We start from the raw sequence: 12,319 nt of genomic DNA, 5'->3' as shown, positions 1-12,319 counted from the left end.
GCCATGGGAATGGGAAGATTTTTTCTTCAAATTCTTGCTCTATTTATGACCTGTGTGACCTTGGCCAAGTCACCTGAATCTTGAAACTTAGCTTTCTCATCTCTCTCTCTCTCTTTCTCATCTCTCTCTCGATCTCTCTCTCTCTCCCTCTCTCTCTCACACACAAACACACACATACAGCTTTACTAAATGGCCTTAGTGACCATCTAAGCATCCTCATGTAGCCCAATAAACAAATATGTTTTAAAAGCCTACCACTTGCCAGGCACTGGAGGTACCAGGACAAGATGAGAAAGCTCCTGCCCTTGAGTCACATCGTCTGTATTAAATAGCCTATTTGCTAACCAAATGATACTGGGAAAAATTTTTAAAGTCTCAGCTCACACAAATGTAGAAGAGAGTAGTTTCTCAACTTCTCTCCCATCTCACCCCTTCAAATACTGAAGAAGGAAAGCTGATATTTTAATTTTTTGAGAAAAATGCCTTAGAAACAAACATCCCCCCCCCCACCATGTCCCTTGGATTGTTCCCTATTTCTCTAACTGCTCATTGCTACCTTTTCATTATCTCTCTGAGCCCAGAGCATCAGTCCCCAACTCCATTTAAAGAGGCAACTTCAATGTGAAAACTTTCTTTGACCAACACGATGCCTTTACTTCTGACTGAGTCTATCTTTGAAATGTTTATTTCTTTCAAAAAAATGTATCTACTTTGTGAAGGGGGTAGAAAAGGGCAATGCTTTTTTCTGTTCCTCTTCAGTCACTTAGTCAAGAGACAGGGCTATTTGATTTCCTGGTAAGGTGGGAGGATTGAATACTCCCCATGTCCTGTATCTCCCAAATTACTACTAGTCATGGATGAAAGGCAAGTATTGTAATAGGGCAACATCTGTGGCCTGAGATAAAATTCCCATTATAACCTCTTTAAATATTTCTGCATTCAAATTGGGGAGTGGGGTGGGGAGACTACACCCTCCATAAATGTAATCCTTTTTCTTCTTAAGCCAAGTGAAATGTTTTGTTCCTTTGTTCTGGATGTAAAAAAAAATACTCATAATGTGGTGGTTCTCTTATTGAGTTCACAAAACGACTGATAACAGAGAATGCTGCCTTTGCTTAGCTCACGCCAGGTCAGAAAAAAGCATCCCAAGCAGAGCTGGGTGATATGCTCTTGGTGGATTCCCCTGAGCATCTCGTTATGGGCCAGGATCCCAGCTTGAGTCATATTCAAAAGGTTCCTTGGCTGACTTGGGTTGGGTTTGGAGCCAGTTGCCAGGTAGAGCCAAAGCCACATGAACTCTCTGGATCCTCAGTAGTCTGGACCAGGGGATTAAGTGGCCTTTTGGATGTTTGGACATAAAGCGCTGGTCTCCTGGGCAGGCTTCCCTGGAACACAAAGGAAAGATATGGTTTTGTAAGGGCTCTGACCCTGCCAAATAAATAGGGGGAAGATATCCAGCTGCATGTGCTGAGTAGCCACAGAATGCAGCAACCATGTTCCAATCTGAGGTTGCTTGGCATTGGCAAAAAGTATGGAAAGCAGGGAGGAAAGAGGAGTGTATGGGGTGAGGCTAGGAGATGCCCCTGGTTTTTCTGGAGCTTTTGGTACAATTAGGGCCTGGAGACATTCAGAAGTAGGAGGGGGGAGAAGGTTCTTAGAGGAAAGAGTCAATGAATAATTATTTATCTTCTAGGATGCACAAAGGCTGGAGCTGCAGGGTGTCGGTTTGGAAACCAAAATATAATTCTATCAAAGCCAGTGTGCTGCCAACTGGCTTTGTGTGGGAGGGAAACTTGGGAAATCACCAAGCCTCTCTAAAATGGGCAAAATGAATGCCGTGAAAATTTGCCTTAGTCAGATTCTAGAATTAAGATATAGAAATCCTGACAAAGCATACACATGCCATAAAATCCCTTTGCAGTAAAACTTCCCTATTTTTGACTTTACGCCTTCATAATTAAACCCAGTTGGGCTAAAGAGAAGTTTTACAGTACCACTGAGGAGAGGGTTTAATAAATAACTCAATAAGTATAAACACTATTACAAGGGTGATGTTTAAACTCCTTAAGAAAACAAATTATTTTTAATGGCTTTAACAACCCATTTGTGTTTGCATGCAAATTAATGTTGCTAATTAGAAATCAGCCTTTTCATTTTGTAGATTGTGTTGTCATTTTTCTGTCATGTCTGACTCTCTGTGAACTCATTTTGAGGTTTTCTTGGCAAAGATACCGAAATGGTTTGCCATTTCCTTCTCCAGCTCATTTTATAGCTAAGGAAACTGAGGCAAACAGGTTAAGTGACTTCACCAGAGTTACACAGGTAGTAAATATCTGAGGCTGTATTTGAATTTAGGTCTTCCTGACTTCAGGCCTGGTGCTGTATCCACTGTGCCACCTAGCTGCCCACTTTTGGATTTGATACACAGAAACTCCAACTTGTTTCTCTGTGTGTATTTTTTATCACTCAGTTAGTTATAGTAGATTATCCTCTAGATTTTTGCATTCCTTTTCTTTCCCCCTTAGAAGTTAGCAGTTTTGTCAGTGAGTAGCTCCACAAACATTTATTAAGCTCATGTGTGCCAGTACTAAGTACCGTGTATTACAAAGAAAGGCAAAACCAGGCCCTGTCCTATAGGCGTTCACATTCTACTGAGGGAGACAAGCATGAAAATAACTGGGTTCATACAAGATAGATAGAGGGGAGATGGAAGGTAACCTCAGAGGGGAAGGCACTGGCGGCTGGGGGAGGACGGAGAGAAGCCTAGGTGGGAGGTAGGATTGAATCTAAATCTTAAAGGAATTCAGGAAACTAAGAGGTGGAGTTGAAGAGAGAGAGCATACCATGGAGACATGGAGATGGAGAGCTCTGTGTGAGGAGCTGCAAAAGTAGGCCAGTGTAAAAAGACTGGAAGGGAAGGAAGGGGCCAGCCGGAGAGAAGCTTGAAATGCCAAACAGCAGACTTTACAGTTGACGCTGAAGGTAATAGGGAACCACTGGTGTTTGTTGAGTAAGAAGCTGACATAGTCAGACTTAGGCTTTAACAACTTTTGTTTTAGAAAAATCTGACAGGGAGAGGCAAAGAACAATTATAGCAACAGTCCTGGCCAGACTTGAATTTTTTTGTGTTATTACTTTAGCTTCAGGATCTTTAAGGTAGGTAACCTGCTTAATTGGATAAATTGTATGTGGGTTTTTTTTTAAGGCTGACTGCCTTAGCTCTGTGAGATAATATATTTGCATTTAAGTAGGTACCTCTGATCTCTTCTCTTAAAGAGGTGATTAATTTGGGAATTTCAGACCATTATGAGATATACCAGGCTTGAAATCAGGGAGAGTCATATTCATGAGTTCAAATCAGCCCTCAGACACTTAGTAGCTGTCTAACTCTGGGCAAGTCAATTAACCCTGTATGCCTCAGCTTCTTCATCTGTAAAAATGATCTGGAGAAGGAAATGACAGACCACTCCAGGATCTTTGCCAAGAAAACCCTGAATGGGGTCACAAAGAGTCGGACACTACTGAAACAACCCAACAACAACAAAAGATAATACAATCATAGATTAAAGCTGTCAGGGGCCCTAGAAGTCATCTAGTTAATCCTCCTTATTTTACAGATAAGGAAATTGAAGACTCAGAGAGACAAAGTACAGGTACAGAGTAAGTGGCAGAACCAGCATTTAAACCCATGCCTTTCTACCTCCACATCAAATACTCTTTCCACCATCCCTCATTTGGAGCAGGGACCATTGCATCACTATCTCACTCTGTGCCAACTCTATTGCCAGTTGTGCCAGATGTATTGGTCAAGCTGATATGTCTTCTTGGGTATTACAGCTGAGGCAAAGAATGTCCTACTATGCTCACAACTAATGGCTCAATAAAAAGGATGTTGACTGGGGAAAGGATAATACAGGGAAAAGGTGCTGCTTGATCTGAGATATGCTGAAGCTAGCTTGAACTGCCACCCAAGTTGATGGTTCAGTTTTTTGTATAAGCATTCACACTTCAGAAATCAAGCTCTGAAAATCAGGACTTTATCTATTGTTTTGTTAATTGTCTAGATTTAAGAAAGTCATGGAGAAAATGTTCATGAAGATTAAACTTTAATTAATTAATGAAGATTAAACTTAATGTCCTTCGTTCCTTTCCTCCCTCCCTCCTTCCTTACTCCCACGCTCTCTCTCTCTTTCTCTTTTTTCTTTCTTTCTTTCTTTCTTTCTTTTCTTTCTTTCTTTCTTTCTTTCTTTCTTTCTTTCTTTCTTTCTTTCTTTCTTTCTTTCTTTTTTCTTCCTTCCTTCTTCCTTCCTTCCTTCCTTCCTTCCTTTTTTTCTTCCTTCCTTCCTTCCTTCCTTTCCTTCCTTGCCTCTCTCCCTCCCTCCCTCCTTCCTTCTCTCTCTCTCTGTCTCTGTCTCTGTCTCTGTCTCTGTCTCTCTCTCTCTCTCTCTCTCTCTCTCTCTCTCTCTCTCTCTCTCTTTCTGAGTCTCCATGTCTTTAATTGTAAAATGAAGATTATAATCAGGTCTACTTCAAAGGGGGTATTGTAAGGATCAAATAAGACAATATTTGTAAAGCCTTTATACAAAGTCTTAAGGTGCTTTATAAATGTGATTAATAATAATAGATACTACTACCACCACTAGTACTCTTACTATAAGCTGCTAGATGGCTTAGTAGATAGAGTGCCAGACTTGAAATCAAGGAGACCAAAGTTTATTATGTTTTCATTCTTAAATTTTATTTTTTTCTCAATCACATGTATACGTTTTTAACATTTAAAAAAATTGAATTTCAAATTCACTCCCTTCCTCCTCTCCCCCCTCCTTGAGAAGGCAAACAATTTGGTATAGATTATACATGTGCAATCATGCAAAACATATTTCCAATTAGCCATGTTGCAAAAAAAAAACCCAGACCACTCCCCAACCCCCCAAAAAACCAAAAAAAATAAAGTTTAAAAAATATCCTTTCATCTACATTCAACTCCATCAGTTTTTTCTCTGGATGTGGAGAGCATCTTTCATCAGGAGTTCTTTGGAATTGTCTTGGATCATTGTATTGCTGAGAATAGCTAAGTCATTCACAGTTGATCATTTTATCATATTGTGGTTACTGTGTATAATGTTCTGCTTCTGCTCACAACAAGACCAAGGTTTAAATCATTCTTCAGTCCCTCAGCCACTGTGTGATGCTGGCTAAGTCTCAGCCTCAGTTTCTTCATCTGTACAATGGGGATTAAAAATAGCACTTACCTCCTAGGGTTGTTGTATCAATTCAGATAACATAGCAAAGTGCTTTGCAAATGCTAAAGTATTTTATGAGTGTTAGATGATGGTGAAGATTTTTAATAGCGATGATATGGTGGTGGCTACCATGTGCTCTGAAGATAAGTAGAATTGTTAATCGTTCTTATTTGCATAGCCTTTGTGGTCAGATTATATCTTTCTTGATTCTTCCTCATCTCAAAGCAAGCCCAGGAAAAAAATGAACTAAAGTGCTGAAGACTGTGCTTTTAATATCAGTTGAGCTATTTACCCACTCCTTGTAACTGTCCTTTCTAGCCAGGCTGCTGCTGACTCATTTATTGCCTAAAGAGATCATGATACAAATATTCTCTCTCTGCCTTGAGAAGTTGTAAAAATCAGTCACTAAGTCTCTTTTCTTCAGCTCAGAGCCCTCAGCCAGATAACTGCTCTGGGAAAATACTGCAGTGCTAAATCTCTCTTTCTCTCTGTCTGTCTCTCTTCTCTCTCTCTCTCTCTCTCTCTCTCTCTCTCTCTCGCTCTCTGTCTCTCTACATCAGATGCTCCCTTAATGAATTATGATTATATAATAACATTAATATAGAGCTTTAAGGTTTGCAAAGCATTTTACAAATATTATTTAATTTGATACTCACAATGACCTTGGGAGGCAGATACTATATTATCTTTATTTTACAGTTAAAGAAACTGGTGCAGACACAGATTAAGTGACTTGCCCAGTTTAACACAACCAGTAAAGGATTTAAAGGATTTAAACTTAAGTCTTTCTGACTCCATGCAGAGTGCCCTCTTTGCTGTGCTACTAGCTACCTCTCGTGCAGGGCAGCTAGGTGCCATAGCAGATAGGGCTCTAGGCCTAGAGTTGAGGAGACATGAGTTCAATTTTGCTTCAGCCACTTGCTGGCTGTGTGACCCTGGGCAAATCATTTAACCCAGTTTGCCTCAGTTTTCTTATGTGTAAATTGAGTTGGAAAAGGAAATGACAAACTATTCCAGTATCTTTGCCAAGAAAACCCCAAATGGGTTAACAAGGAATTGAACACAAATGAAAATGATTGAACGACAACAACAAAACCCTCTCATTTTCCCTCTTTACTGCATTTGAGCAAGTATACATTGATTGAGAAATACACATTTGAGCAAGTATATAAGCCATGAAGGTCATCATAAAGGTTGGTGGAATTTTTACTCAATTACTTCTTACCTTTAAGTTCTATGCTTTGTCAATAATAACAATATAATAATAGTAGTAGTCGTAGTCGTAATAACTAGTATTTGCATAGTGCTTAAAAATTTGTAAATTGCTTTACGAATACTATCTCACTTGATCCTCACAACAGTTCTGGGAGATTGGTGCTACTACTTCTATTTTACAGACGAGGAAACTGAAGTAGACAGCCTGGGGCCGTACAGCCAGTAAGTATCTGAGGCCAGATTTGAGTCCAGGCCTTCCTAAGGTCACATCTAGTACTCTATCTATTCACAGAGTCTCCTAGTTACCACGCTTTCTCATGTATTAAGTGCTCAATAAAGCCTTGCTGAATGAGCGAACGAATGAATTCATAGTCTTCAGCTAAACTAGATAGAAAGGAATGGATCCTTAGGTTGGTGACTAGATTTCCTGTTTTCATAAGAGAACAGAATAGCAGGAAACTAGATTAAACTAGAGGGCAAAGGATTTGTGCTCTTTGTAAGTAAGAATTTTCTGACAGCAATTTTTAAGAGTTTGTATTGCCGACTGGAAGAGATTGTGAGATCCTCTTCCCTAGTGCTTTTAAGGCTAGCATAGATTTCTAGGTGTGTTTAGATAGTGTCCTCCTGGAAGGTGGGGGAGATGGGCTAGACTCTCTTTTCCCTGAAACTCTTCCTACTATAGTTCCCTTAGTCCTCTGAAGCAAGTCAGCAGTCAATGGGGAGCCTGAATTTGGAACCATGTGAGTCTGTGGCTTACTGAGCAGCACTGCCTTAGGGTGATAGGGCACTGAACTAAATTAGGATCAGAGAGAGAATTGCTGCAGTCTTCCTCGACATACTGTGGTTAGATTTTAACTGAGGCATTTTCTGTGCTACAGCCCTATGCAGTGTGAACAGGCCACAGATGCACATCATGTGAGTGGGTGAAAATAGGACTTTGTGGAGAATGATGACAGTTTTATGGCATTAATACTTGGGGCCCCAGGTGCACTTATTCATCCTTTATATATTTCAGGCTTTTAGCCTTGGAGATATTTCAGTAGGTTAGCAGCTGTATTTTAAATATGAGCCATGGAGTGAATCAAACAGGTTAGCGAGTCATATTCAGCACAAGGAGAAGGGATGAGTCGGTCCAGGGCTGGAAGAGGAATCCATGAGCACTACCATAGGCCTGCAGTCACCTCAGTCAAAGGTTTTCTTTGCTCTTTTATAGTAGACTGGGTCAGCTGACCTTGGGTTCCTGTCTCAGTAGAGCCAACGTTGCATAGGAAACGTTCATTCCAATTCAGTTTTCACAATCTTAGAATAAAAATATATAGTCTATTAATGGTTAGGTTGCAATATAGCTGGATCGGTAGAAGGAGATTCTGTACTGTGAGTTATTCATGTCTATGAAATGCCAGCTTTGCCACCCTCCCTTCCTCCCCTCCACCCCCAAGGGAAAAAAAAGCCTGGATGAAAAAGTTAGTGAGACTAGGGCCTGTTATTTGACTTTTATACTGGAGATTCCCATATTTCCCATTTTCATGTTTCTTTGATAGAGTGAGGAAGGATTCTTTAGTCCAAGTGAATTCTGGCTGAATTTTAATTTTTAATTTCATTTAAAAATTCATTCAAATTTAAATTTATTTTTAAAATTTATATTATTTTATGTTTATATATAATATATAATACAATTTATAGAAATATATAATATATACAATAATAAAAATAATTTTTATTATATTTTAAATTTAAATTCATTTGAAATTTATTTTTAAAATTCATTTAAAAAATGAATTTGTCCTTTGGGGCTATCTTAATGACCAACAATTATGCAGTCAATGCTACACAGGAAGGCAGAATACAGAAGTGGAGAGAATTCTGCCCTAGGATCAGAAGTTTAGGGTTCAAGTTTGACTTCTTGGATTAAAAGGCAAATTGTTCTTCATCTTTCTGGACTTCAGTTTCCCTATTGATAAAATGAGAGAGATGAATTAGATGATCTCTGGGGTCTCTGAACTTCTTTTGCCATTTGCTCATGAAGATAGCTAGAAATTTTATACAACTGTTGCTTAATTCAGTGCTTAATGCAGAGAAATTGTCTTTATTTCTAAACTTTATTTTAGTTTTTTTAATAATTGATTCCTTCTGCACACAAAGTATAGGACAACAAAACAGCAGTAGTTGAAATATTAAAATTCCCAAATGTCAACCAAGATCAACAATGAAAGCTGGTCAGGTCAGATTGTATTGCTTTTGGACAAGGCCCAAAAGCAGTGAAAAGATACCCAGTTTAATCTCCATTATATTACCAAATGAGAGTGAGTTTCTGAGTAAGAAGATGAAGACATACAAAAATAAAAAAAAATAATCTAGGTAAAAATAGTTTCCAGAATAGGCTGTCTTGTAGAGGTAGATTCTGTGGGAACACAGCCCAGAAAAGAATGCCCAGCTTAGTCAGAATTCCTGAACTCATTGTAAATTAACTAATATGAAGTTAAGTATTGTCTTAATGAATTATCCCAACAGATCTTTAGCTTACTTGACTATCATGGAAAAATATTCTCTTTGGTCAATACTAAAAATCCATTGTAAAGTATACTCCTTCTGTTCCTTTTCTAGGAGTTTCTGTTAGGAGGAAGAGGTACCAGTCATGCCAGAATCAGAAGAGGGGTGCTTTAAAAGAAGTATCTTAAAAAGGGGAAACTTGTTTCTATCATTGAATGGTTTAGAATGATTGCATTTTATTTAGAGACAATGAAAATAGATAGATTGTGGTACAGTGGAAAGTTTCTTGGATTTTGAGTCCGAGGACGTGGATTAAAATCTTAGCTCTATGGCTTATAAGGTTGGCAGCTAGGTGGCTCAATGGATAGAGTGGTGGGCCTGGAATCAGAAAGATCTGAGTTCAAATCCAGCCTCAGATACTTTTCTAGCTACGTGACTCTAGGCAAGTCAGCCTCTATTTGTCTCAGTTTCTTCATCTGTAAAAATGTAGCTAATTAATAGCATCTACCTCAAAGCATTATTGTAGGGATCAAATGGTGAAGTGCTTCACACAGTACCTGGCACATAGGAAACACTATATAAATGTAAGTTCTTTTTAGCTGTGTGTATCACCATGGACAAGTCATTTAGCCTCTCTAAGTGTCATTTCCTTATTGATAAAGTAAAATGTGTTGGACTAGATGATATCTAAGGTCCTCTCTGGGGCAGCTAGGTGGTTCAGTGGATGGAGCACTGGGCCTGGAGTCAAGAAGACTCATCTTCCTGAGTTCAAATCTGACCTGAGATACTTGCTAGCTGTGTGACTGTGTAAGTCACTTAACCCTCTTTGCCTCAGTTTCCTCATCCATAAAATGAGCTGGAGAATGAAAGGGCAAACCATGCTAGTATCCCTGCCAATGTGAAGAGTTGGATGCAATTGAAACAACAACAAAAAAGGTCCCTTCTGGCTCTGAATATATATGATCCTTCTTAATTCTATTTAGTTATATGATTGAGGTGCTATAATGGTAGGAAGTTGATGAGAGTAGTGTAATGGTTTAGAGGCTCTGAACTTCTTTTGCCATTTGCTCACTAAGATAGCTAGAAATTTTATACAACTGTTGCTTAATTCAGTGGGTTTTAAAAAATACTGCAGAGGCACTGTCTTTATTTCTAAACTTTATTTTAGTTTTTTTTTTTTTATAATTGAGGCTAATAATTAGAGGCTAACCTAGGATTCAGGAAGATCTGAGTTCAAGTCCTACTCCTGACAGACGGTAACAGTAGGACCTTGGAAAAGTCACTTAACCCTTTAGTGCCTCAAGTATCTCTCTAAGATTTTGGGTTACAGATGAACTGCTACTGTGCATTAATGGATGGGGCTTCTGCATGGAGAATTGCCATACCCAATGAAGTCATATACAAGCAAGGAAGGAAGGAAGGAAAGCAGGAAGAAAGGAGGACAGATAAAGGGGATAGAAACAAATAGAATAGAAAGACAGGTAAAAGAAAGAGGAAGAAAGAGAGCAAGAAAGAATGTAGGAGAAGCAAATGGAGAAAAATAGGATAGAAAGAGAAAAGATGAAAATTGCTGATAAGTGAAAAATAATATTTCCAAATATCTGGACTTCTGGAAGCAACACGACTCACATGGTGCAAGATGTGCAAAACCAATAAGGATAAGTAGATAGGAAGAAATGGGAACTACCAAAGCACATAGGGGAAGAGTTGGTCACTGAACAAGAAATGTTTAGGGGGAAAAGAAGACTGAGATTTTTTTTTCCTTCTGTGAACAAAATGCACAGCTGTTTGGCCCACATGTTTCATGTGATTTGATCATAGGTTCATGAAATCCTAGTCTGAAGAATCAGAAAAAGAACTCAGGCCTGTGGTGGTGAAGACAGCTACAGAAACTGTGGTTGACTGATAATATCATAATGCATGCTAATGGGAAAGAAATGGCTTATGGGTGATTTAATCAGTTAAGTCTGCTTCAGTAAACAATAAGCTCTGTAGTGAGCTGGGCTTGTTGCTTAAGAGAATTACAATTATAAATATTATTACAAAATGAGATGACAATTTAATATTCCAGAGTAGTAGGTAAGCAACATTCTCAACCTGATAAGAGGTTTTAGATGAAACAAAAGCTGAGGATTGGCTGTTTTCCTGATACTTAATACCTAGAATTTCCTGATGTACCAGCAGTGTACTTTTCTTCAAAACAACAAGGCTAGAGTCTAAGACAAACAAACAAAAAAAATACTCTTTTCTGAATTGAAGTAGAAAAATTCCAAGGTTTCTAAAGCCTTTTCCTGGTAAGAAAAAGAGGGGACTATTATTTCCAATGGTCTCTTTTCTAACAGTTCCCCTGTTCTATCTAAATCCATTAAGATTGTAGACTCCCTGAGGGCAGGGATTTTTGGTTTCTTTTTGTATCCCCAGTGCTTATCACAGTGCCTGGCACTTAGTAGGTGCTTAATTGGACTTAATTTCCTGGAGCCTAAGTTTTCTGTAAAACAAGGGGTGGTCTTAGATTCAATGGTCTCCAATGCCCTTTCTAGCTCTAAACTTAAGATAGTGTGATTTCCCCTCCCATTACTTACTGCCCCTTTTCCTTATTCTAACCTCCCACTATGACTCAGCAGAGTGCTGTTATTTTTAGTCTCTTATGGACATTTCAACCTTATTGTTGTTATAAATGCTACCCTCCAGACTTACTTTAAAAAAAAAAAAGAAATCTATACTCGATCATAGGCAAACAGCTTTGGATAAGAGGTTTCCAAGTTTAATTGATTTACCTCCTCCTTAAAAAAAAGAAATTACTCAGCACACCGCTCCCCCCCCCCCAAATAATCTACTTTCTTTAACACTTTAACAGGTTTTTTTTTTAGAAATTTGCATCATTTCAAAAAAATATAAAATTTATTTTTTAAAAAAATGACATCTTAAATTTAGTAATTTATTGTAAATTTGTGCTTTTTTCCTGCATTGAAATTTTGATGACACAGTATTGTCATGTGACCAAATATTATTGTGTTGTAAACAAGTCCTTACCTACATATATTCTTGCTGATGCATGCTGGACATCCTGACAATGAACCTCGTGCTCACCTGCCAACACTTGCTTGTTAAGATCTGTTGGTGGATTTGACCACTGATTTGTTACAACTTGCATTTTGTGTGTTTATTTGGAAAATAATGTAATCACTATGACTTTAACTCTGTTACACAACACATAAAACAGGTAGGGACACTTATTCAAAATTCTCTTCTTTCCTTATGCTTCCACCACCCCCTTATTCTTATTCAACACCCTCCCAATTGTAGCTGAGGCTACTATCACCCTCCCCCCATCATTCCAGTGCCCCCCATGGGGCGGTATCACCCACTTT

Source organism: Trichosurus vulpecula, chromosome 1, assembly GCF_011100635.1.
Source record: "Trichosurus vulpecula isolate mTriVul1 chromosome 1, mTriVul1.pri, whole genome shotgun sequence".
NCBI classification, from domain to species: Eukaryota; Metazoa; Chordata; class Mammalia; order Diprotodontia; family Phalangeridae; genus Trichosurus; species Trichosurus vulpecula.
Note: the sequence above shows the minus strand (reverse complement) of the source record.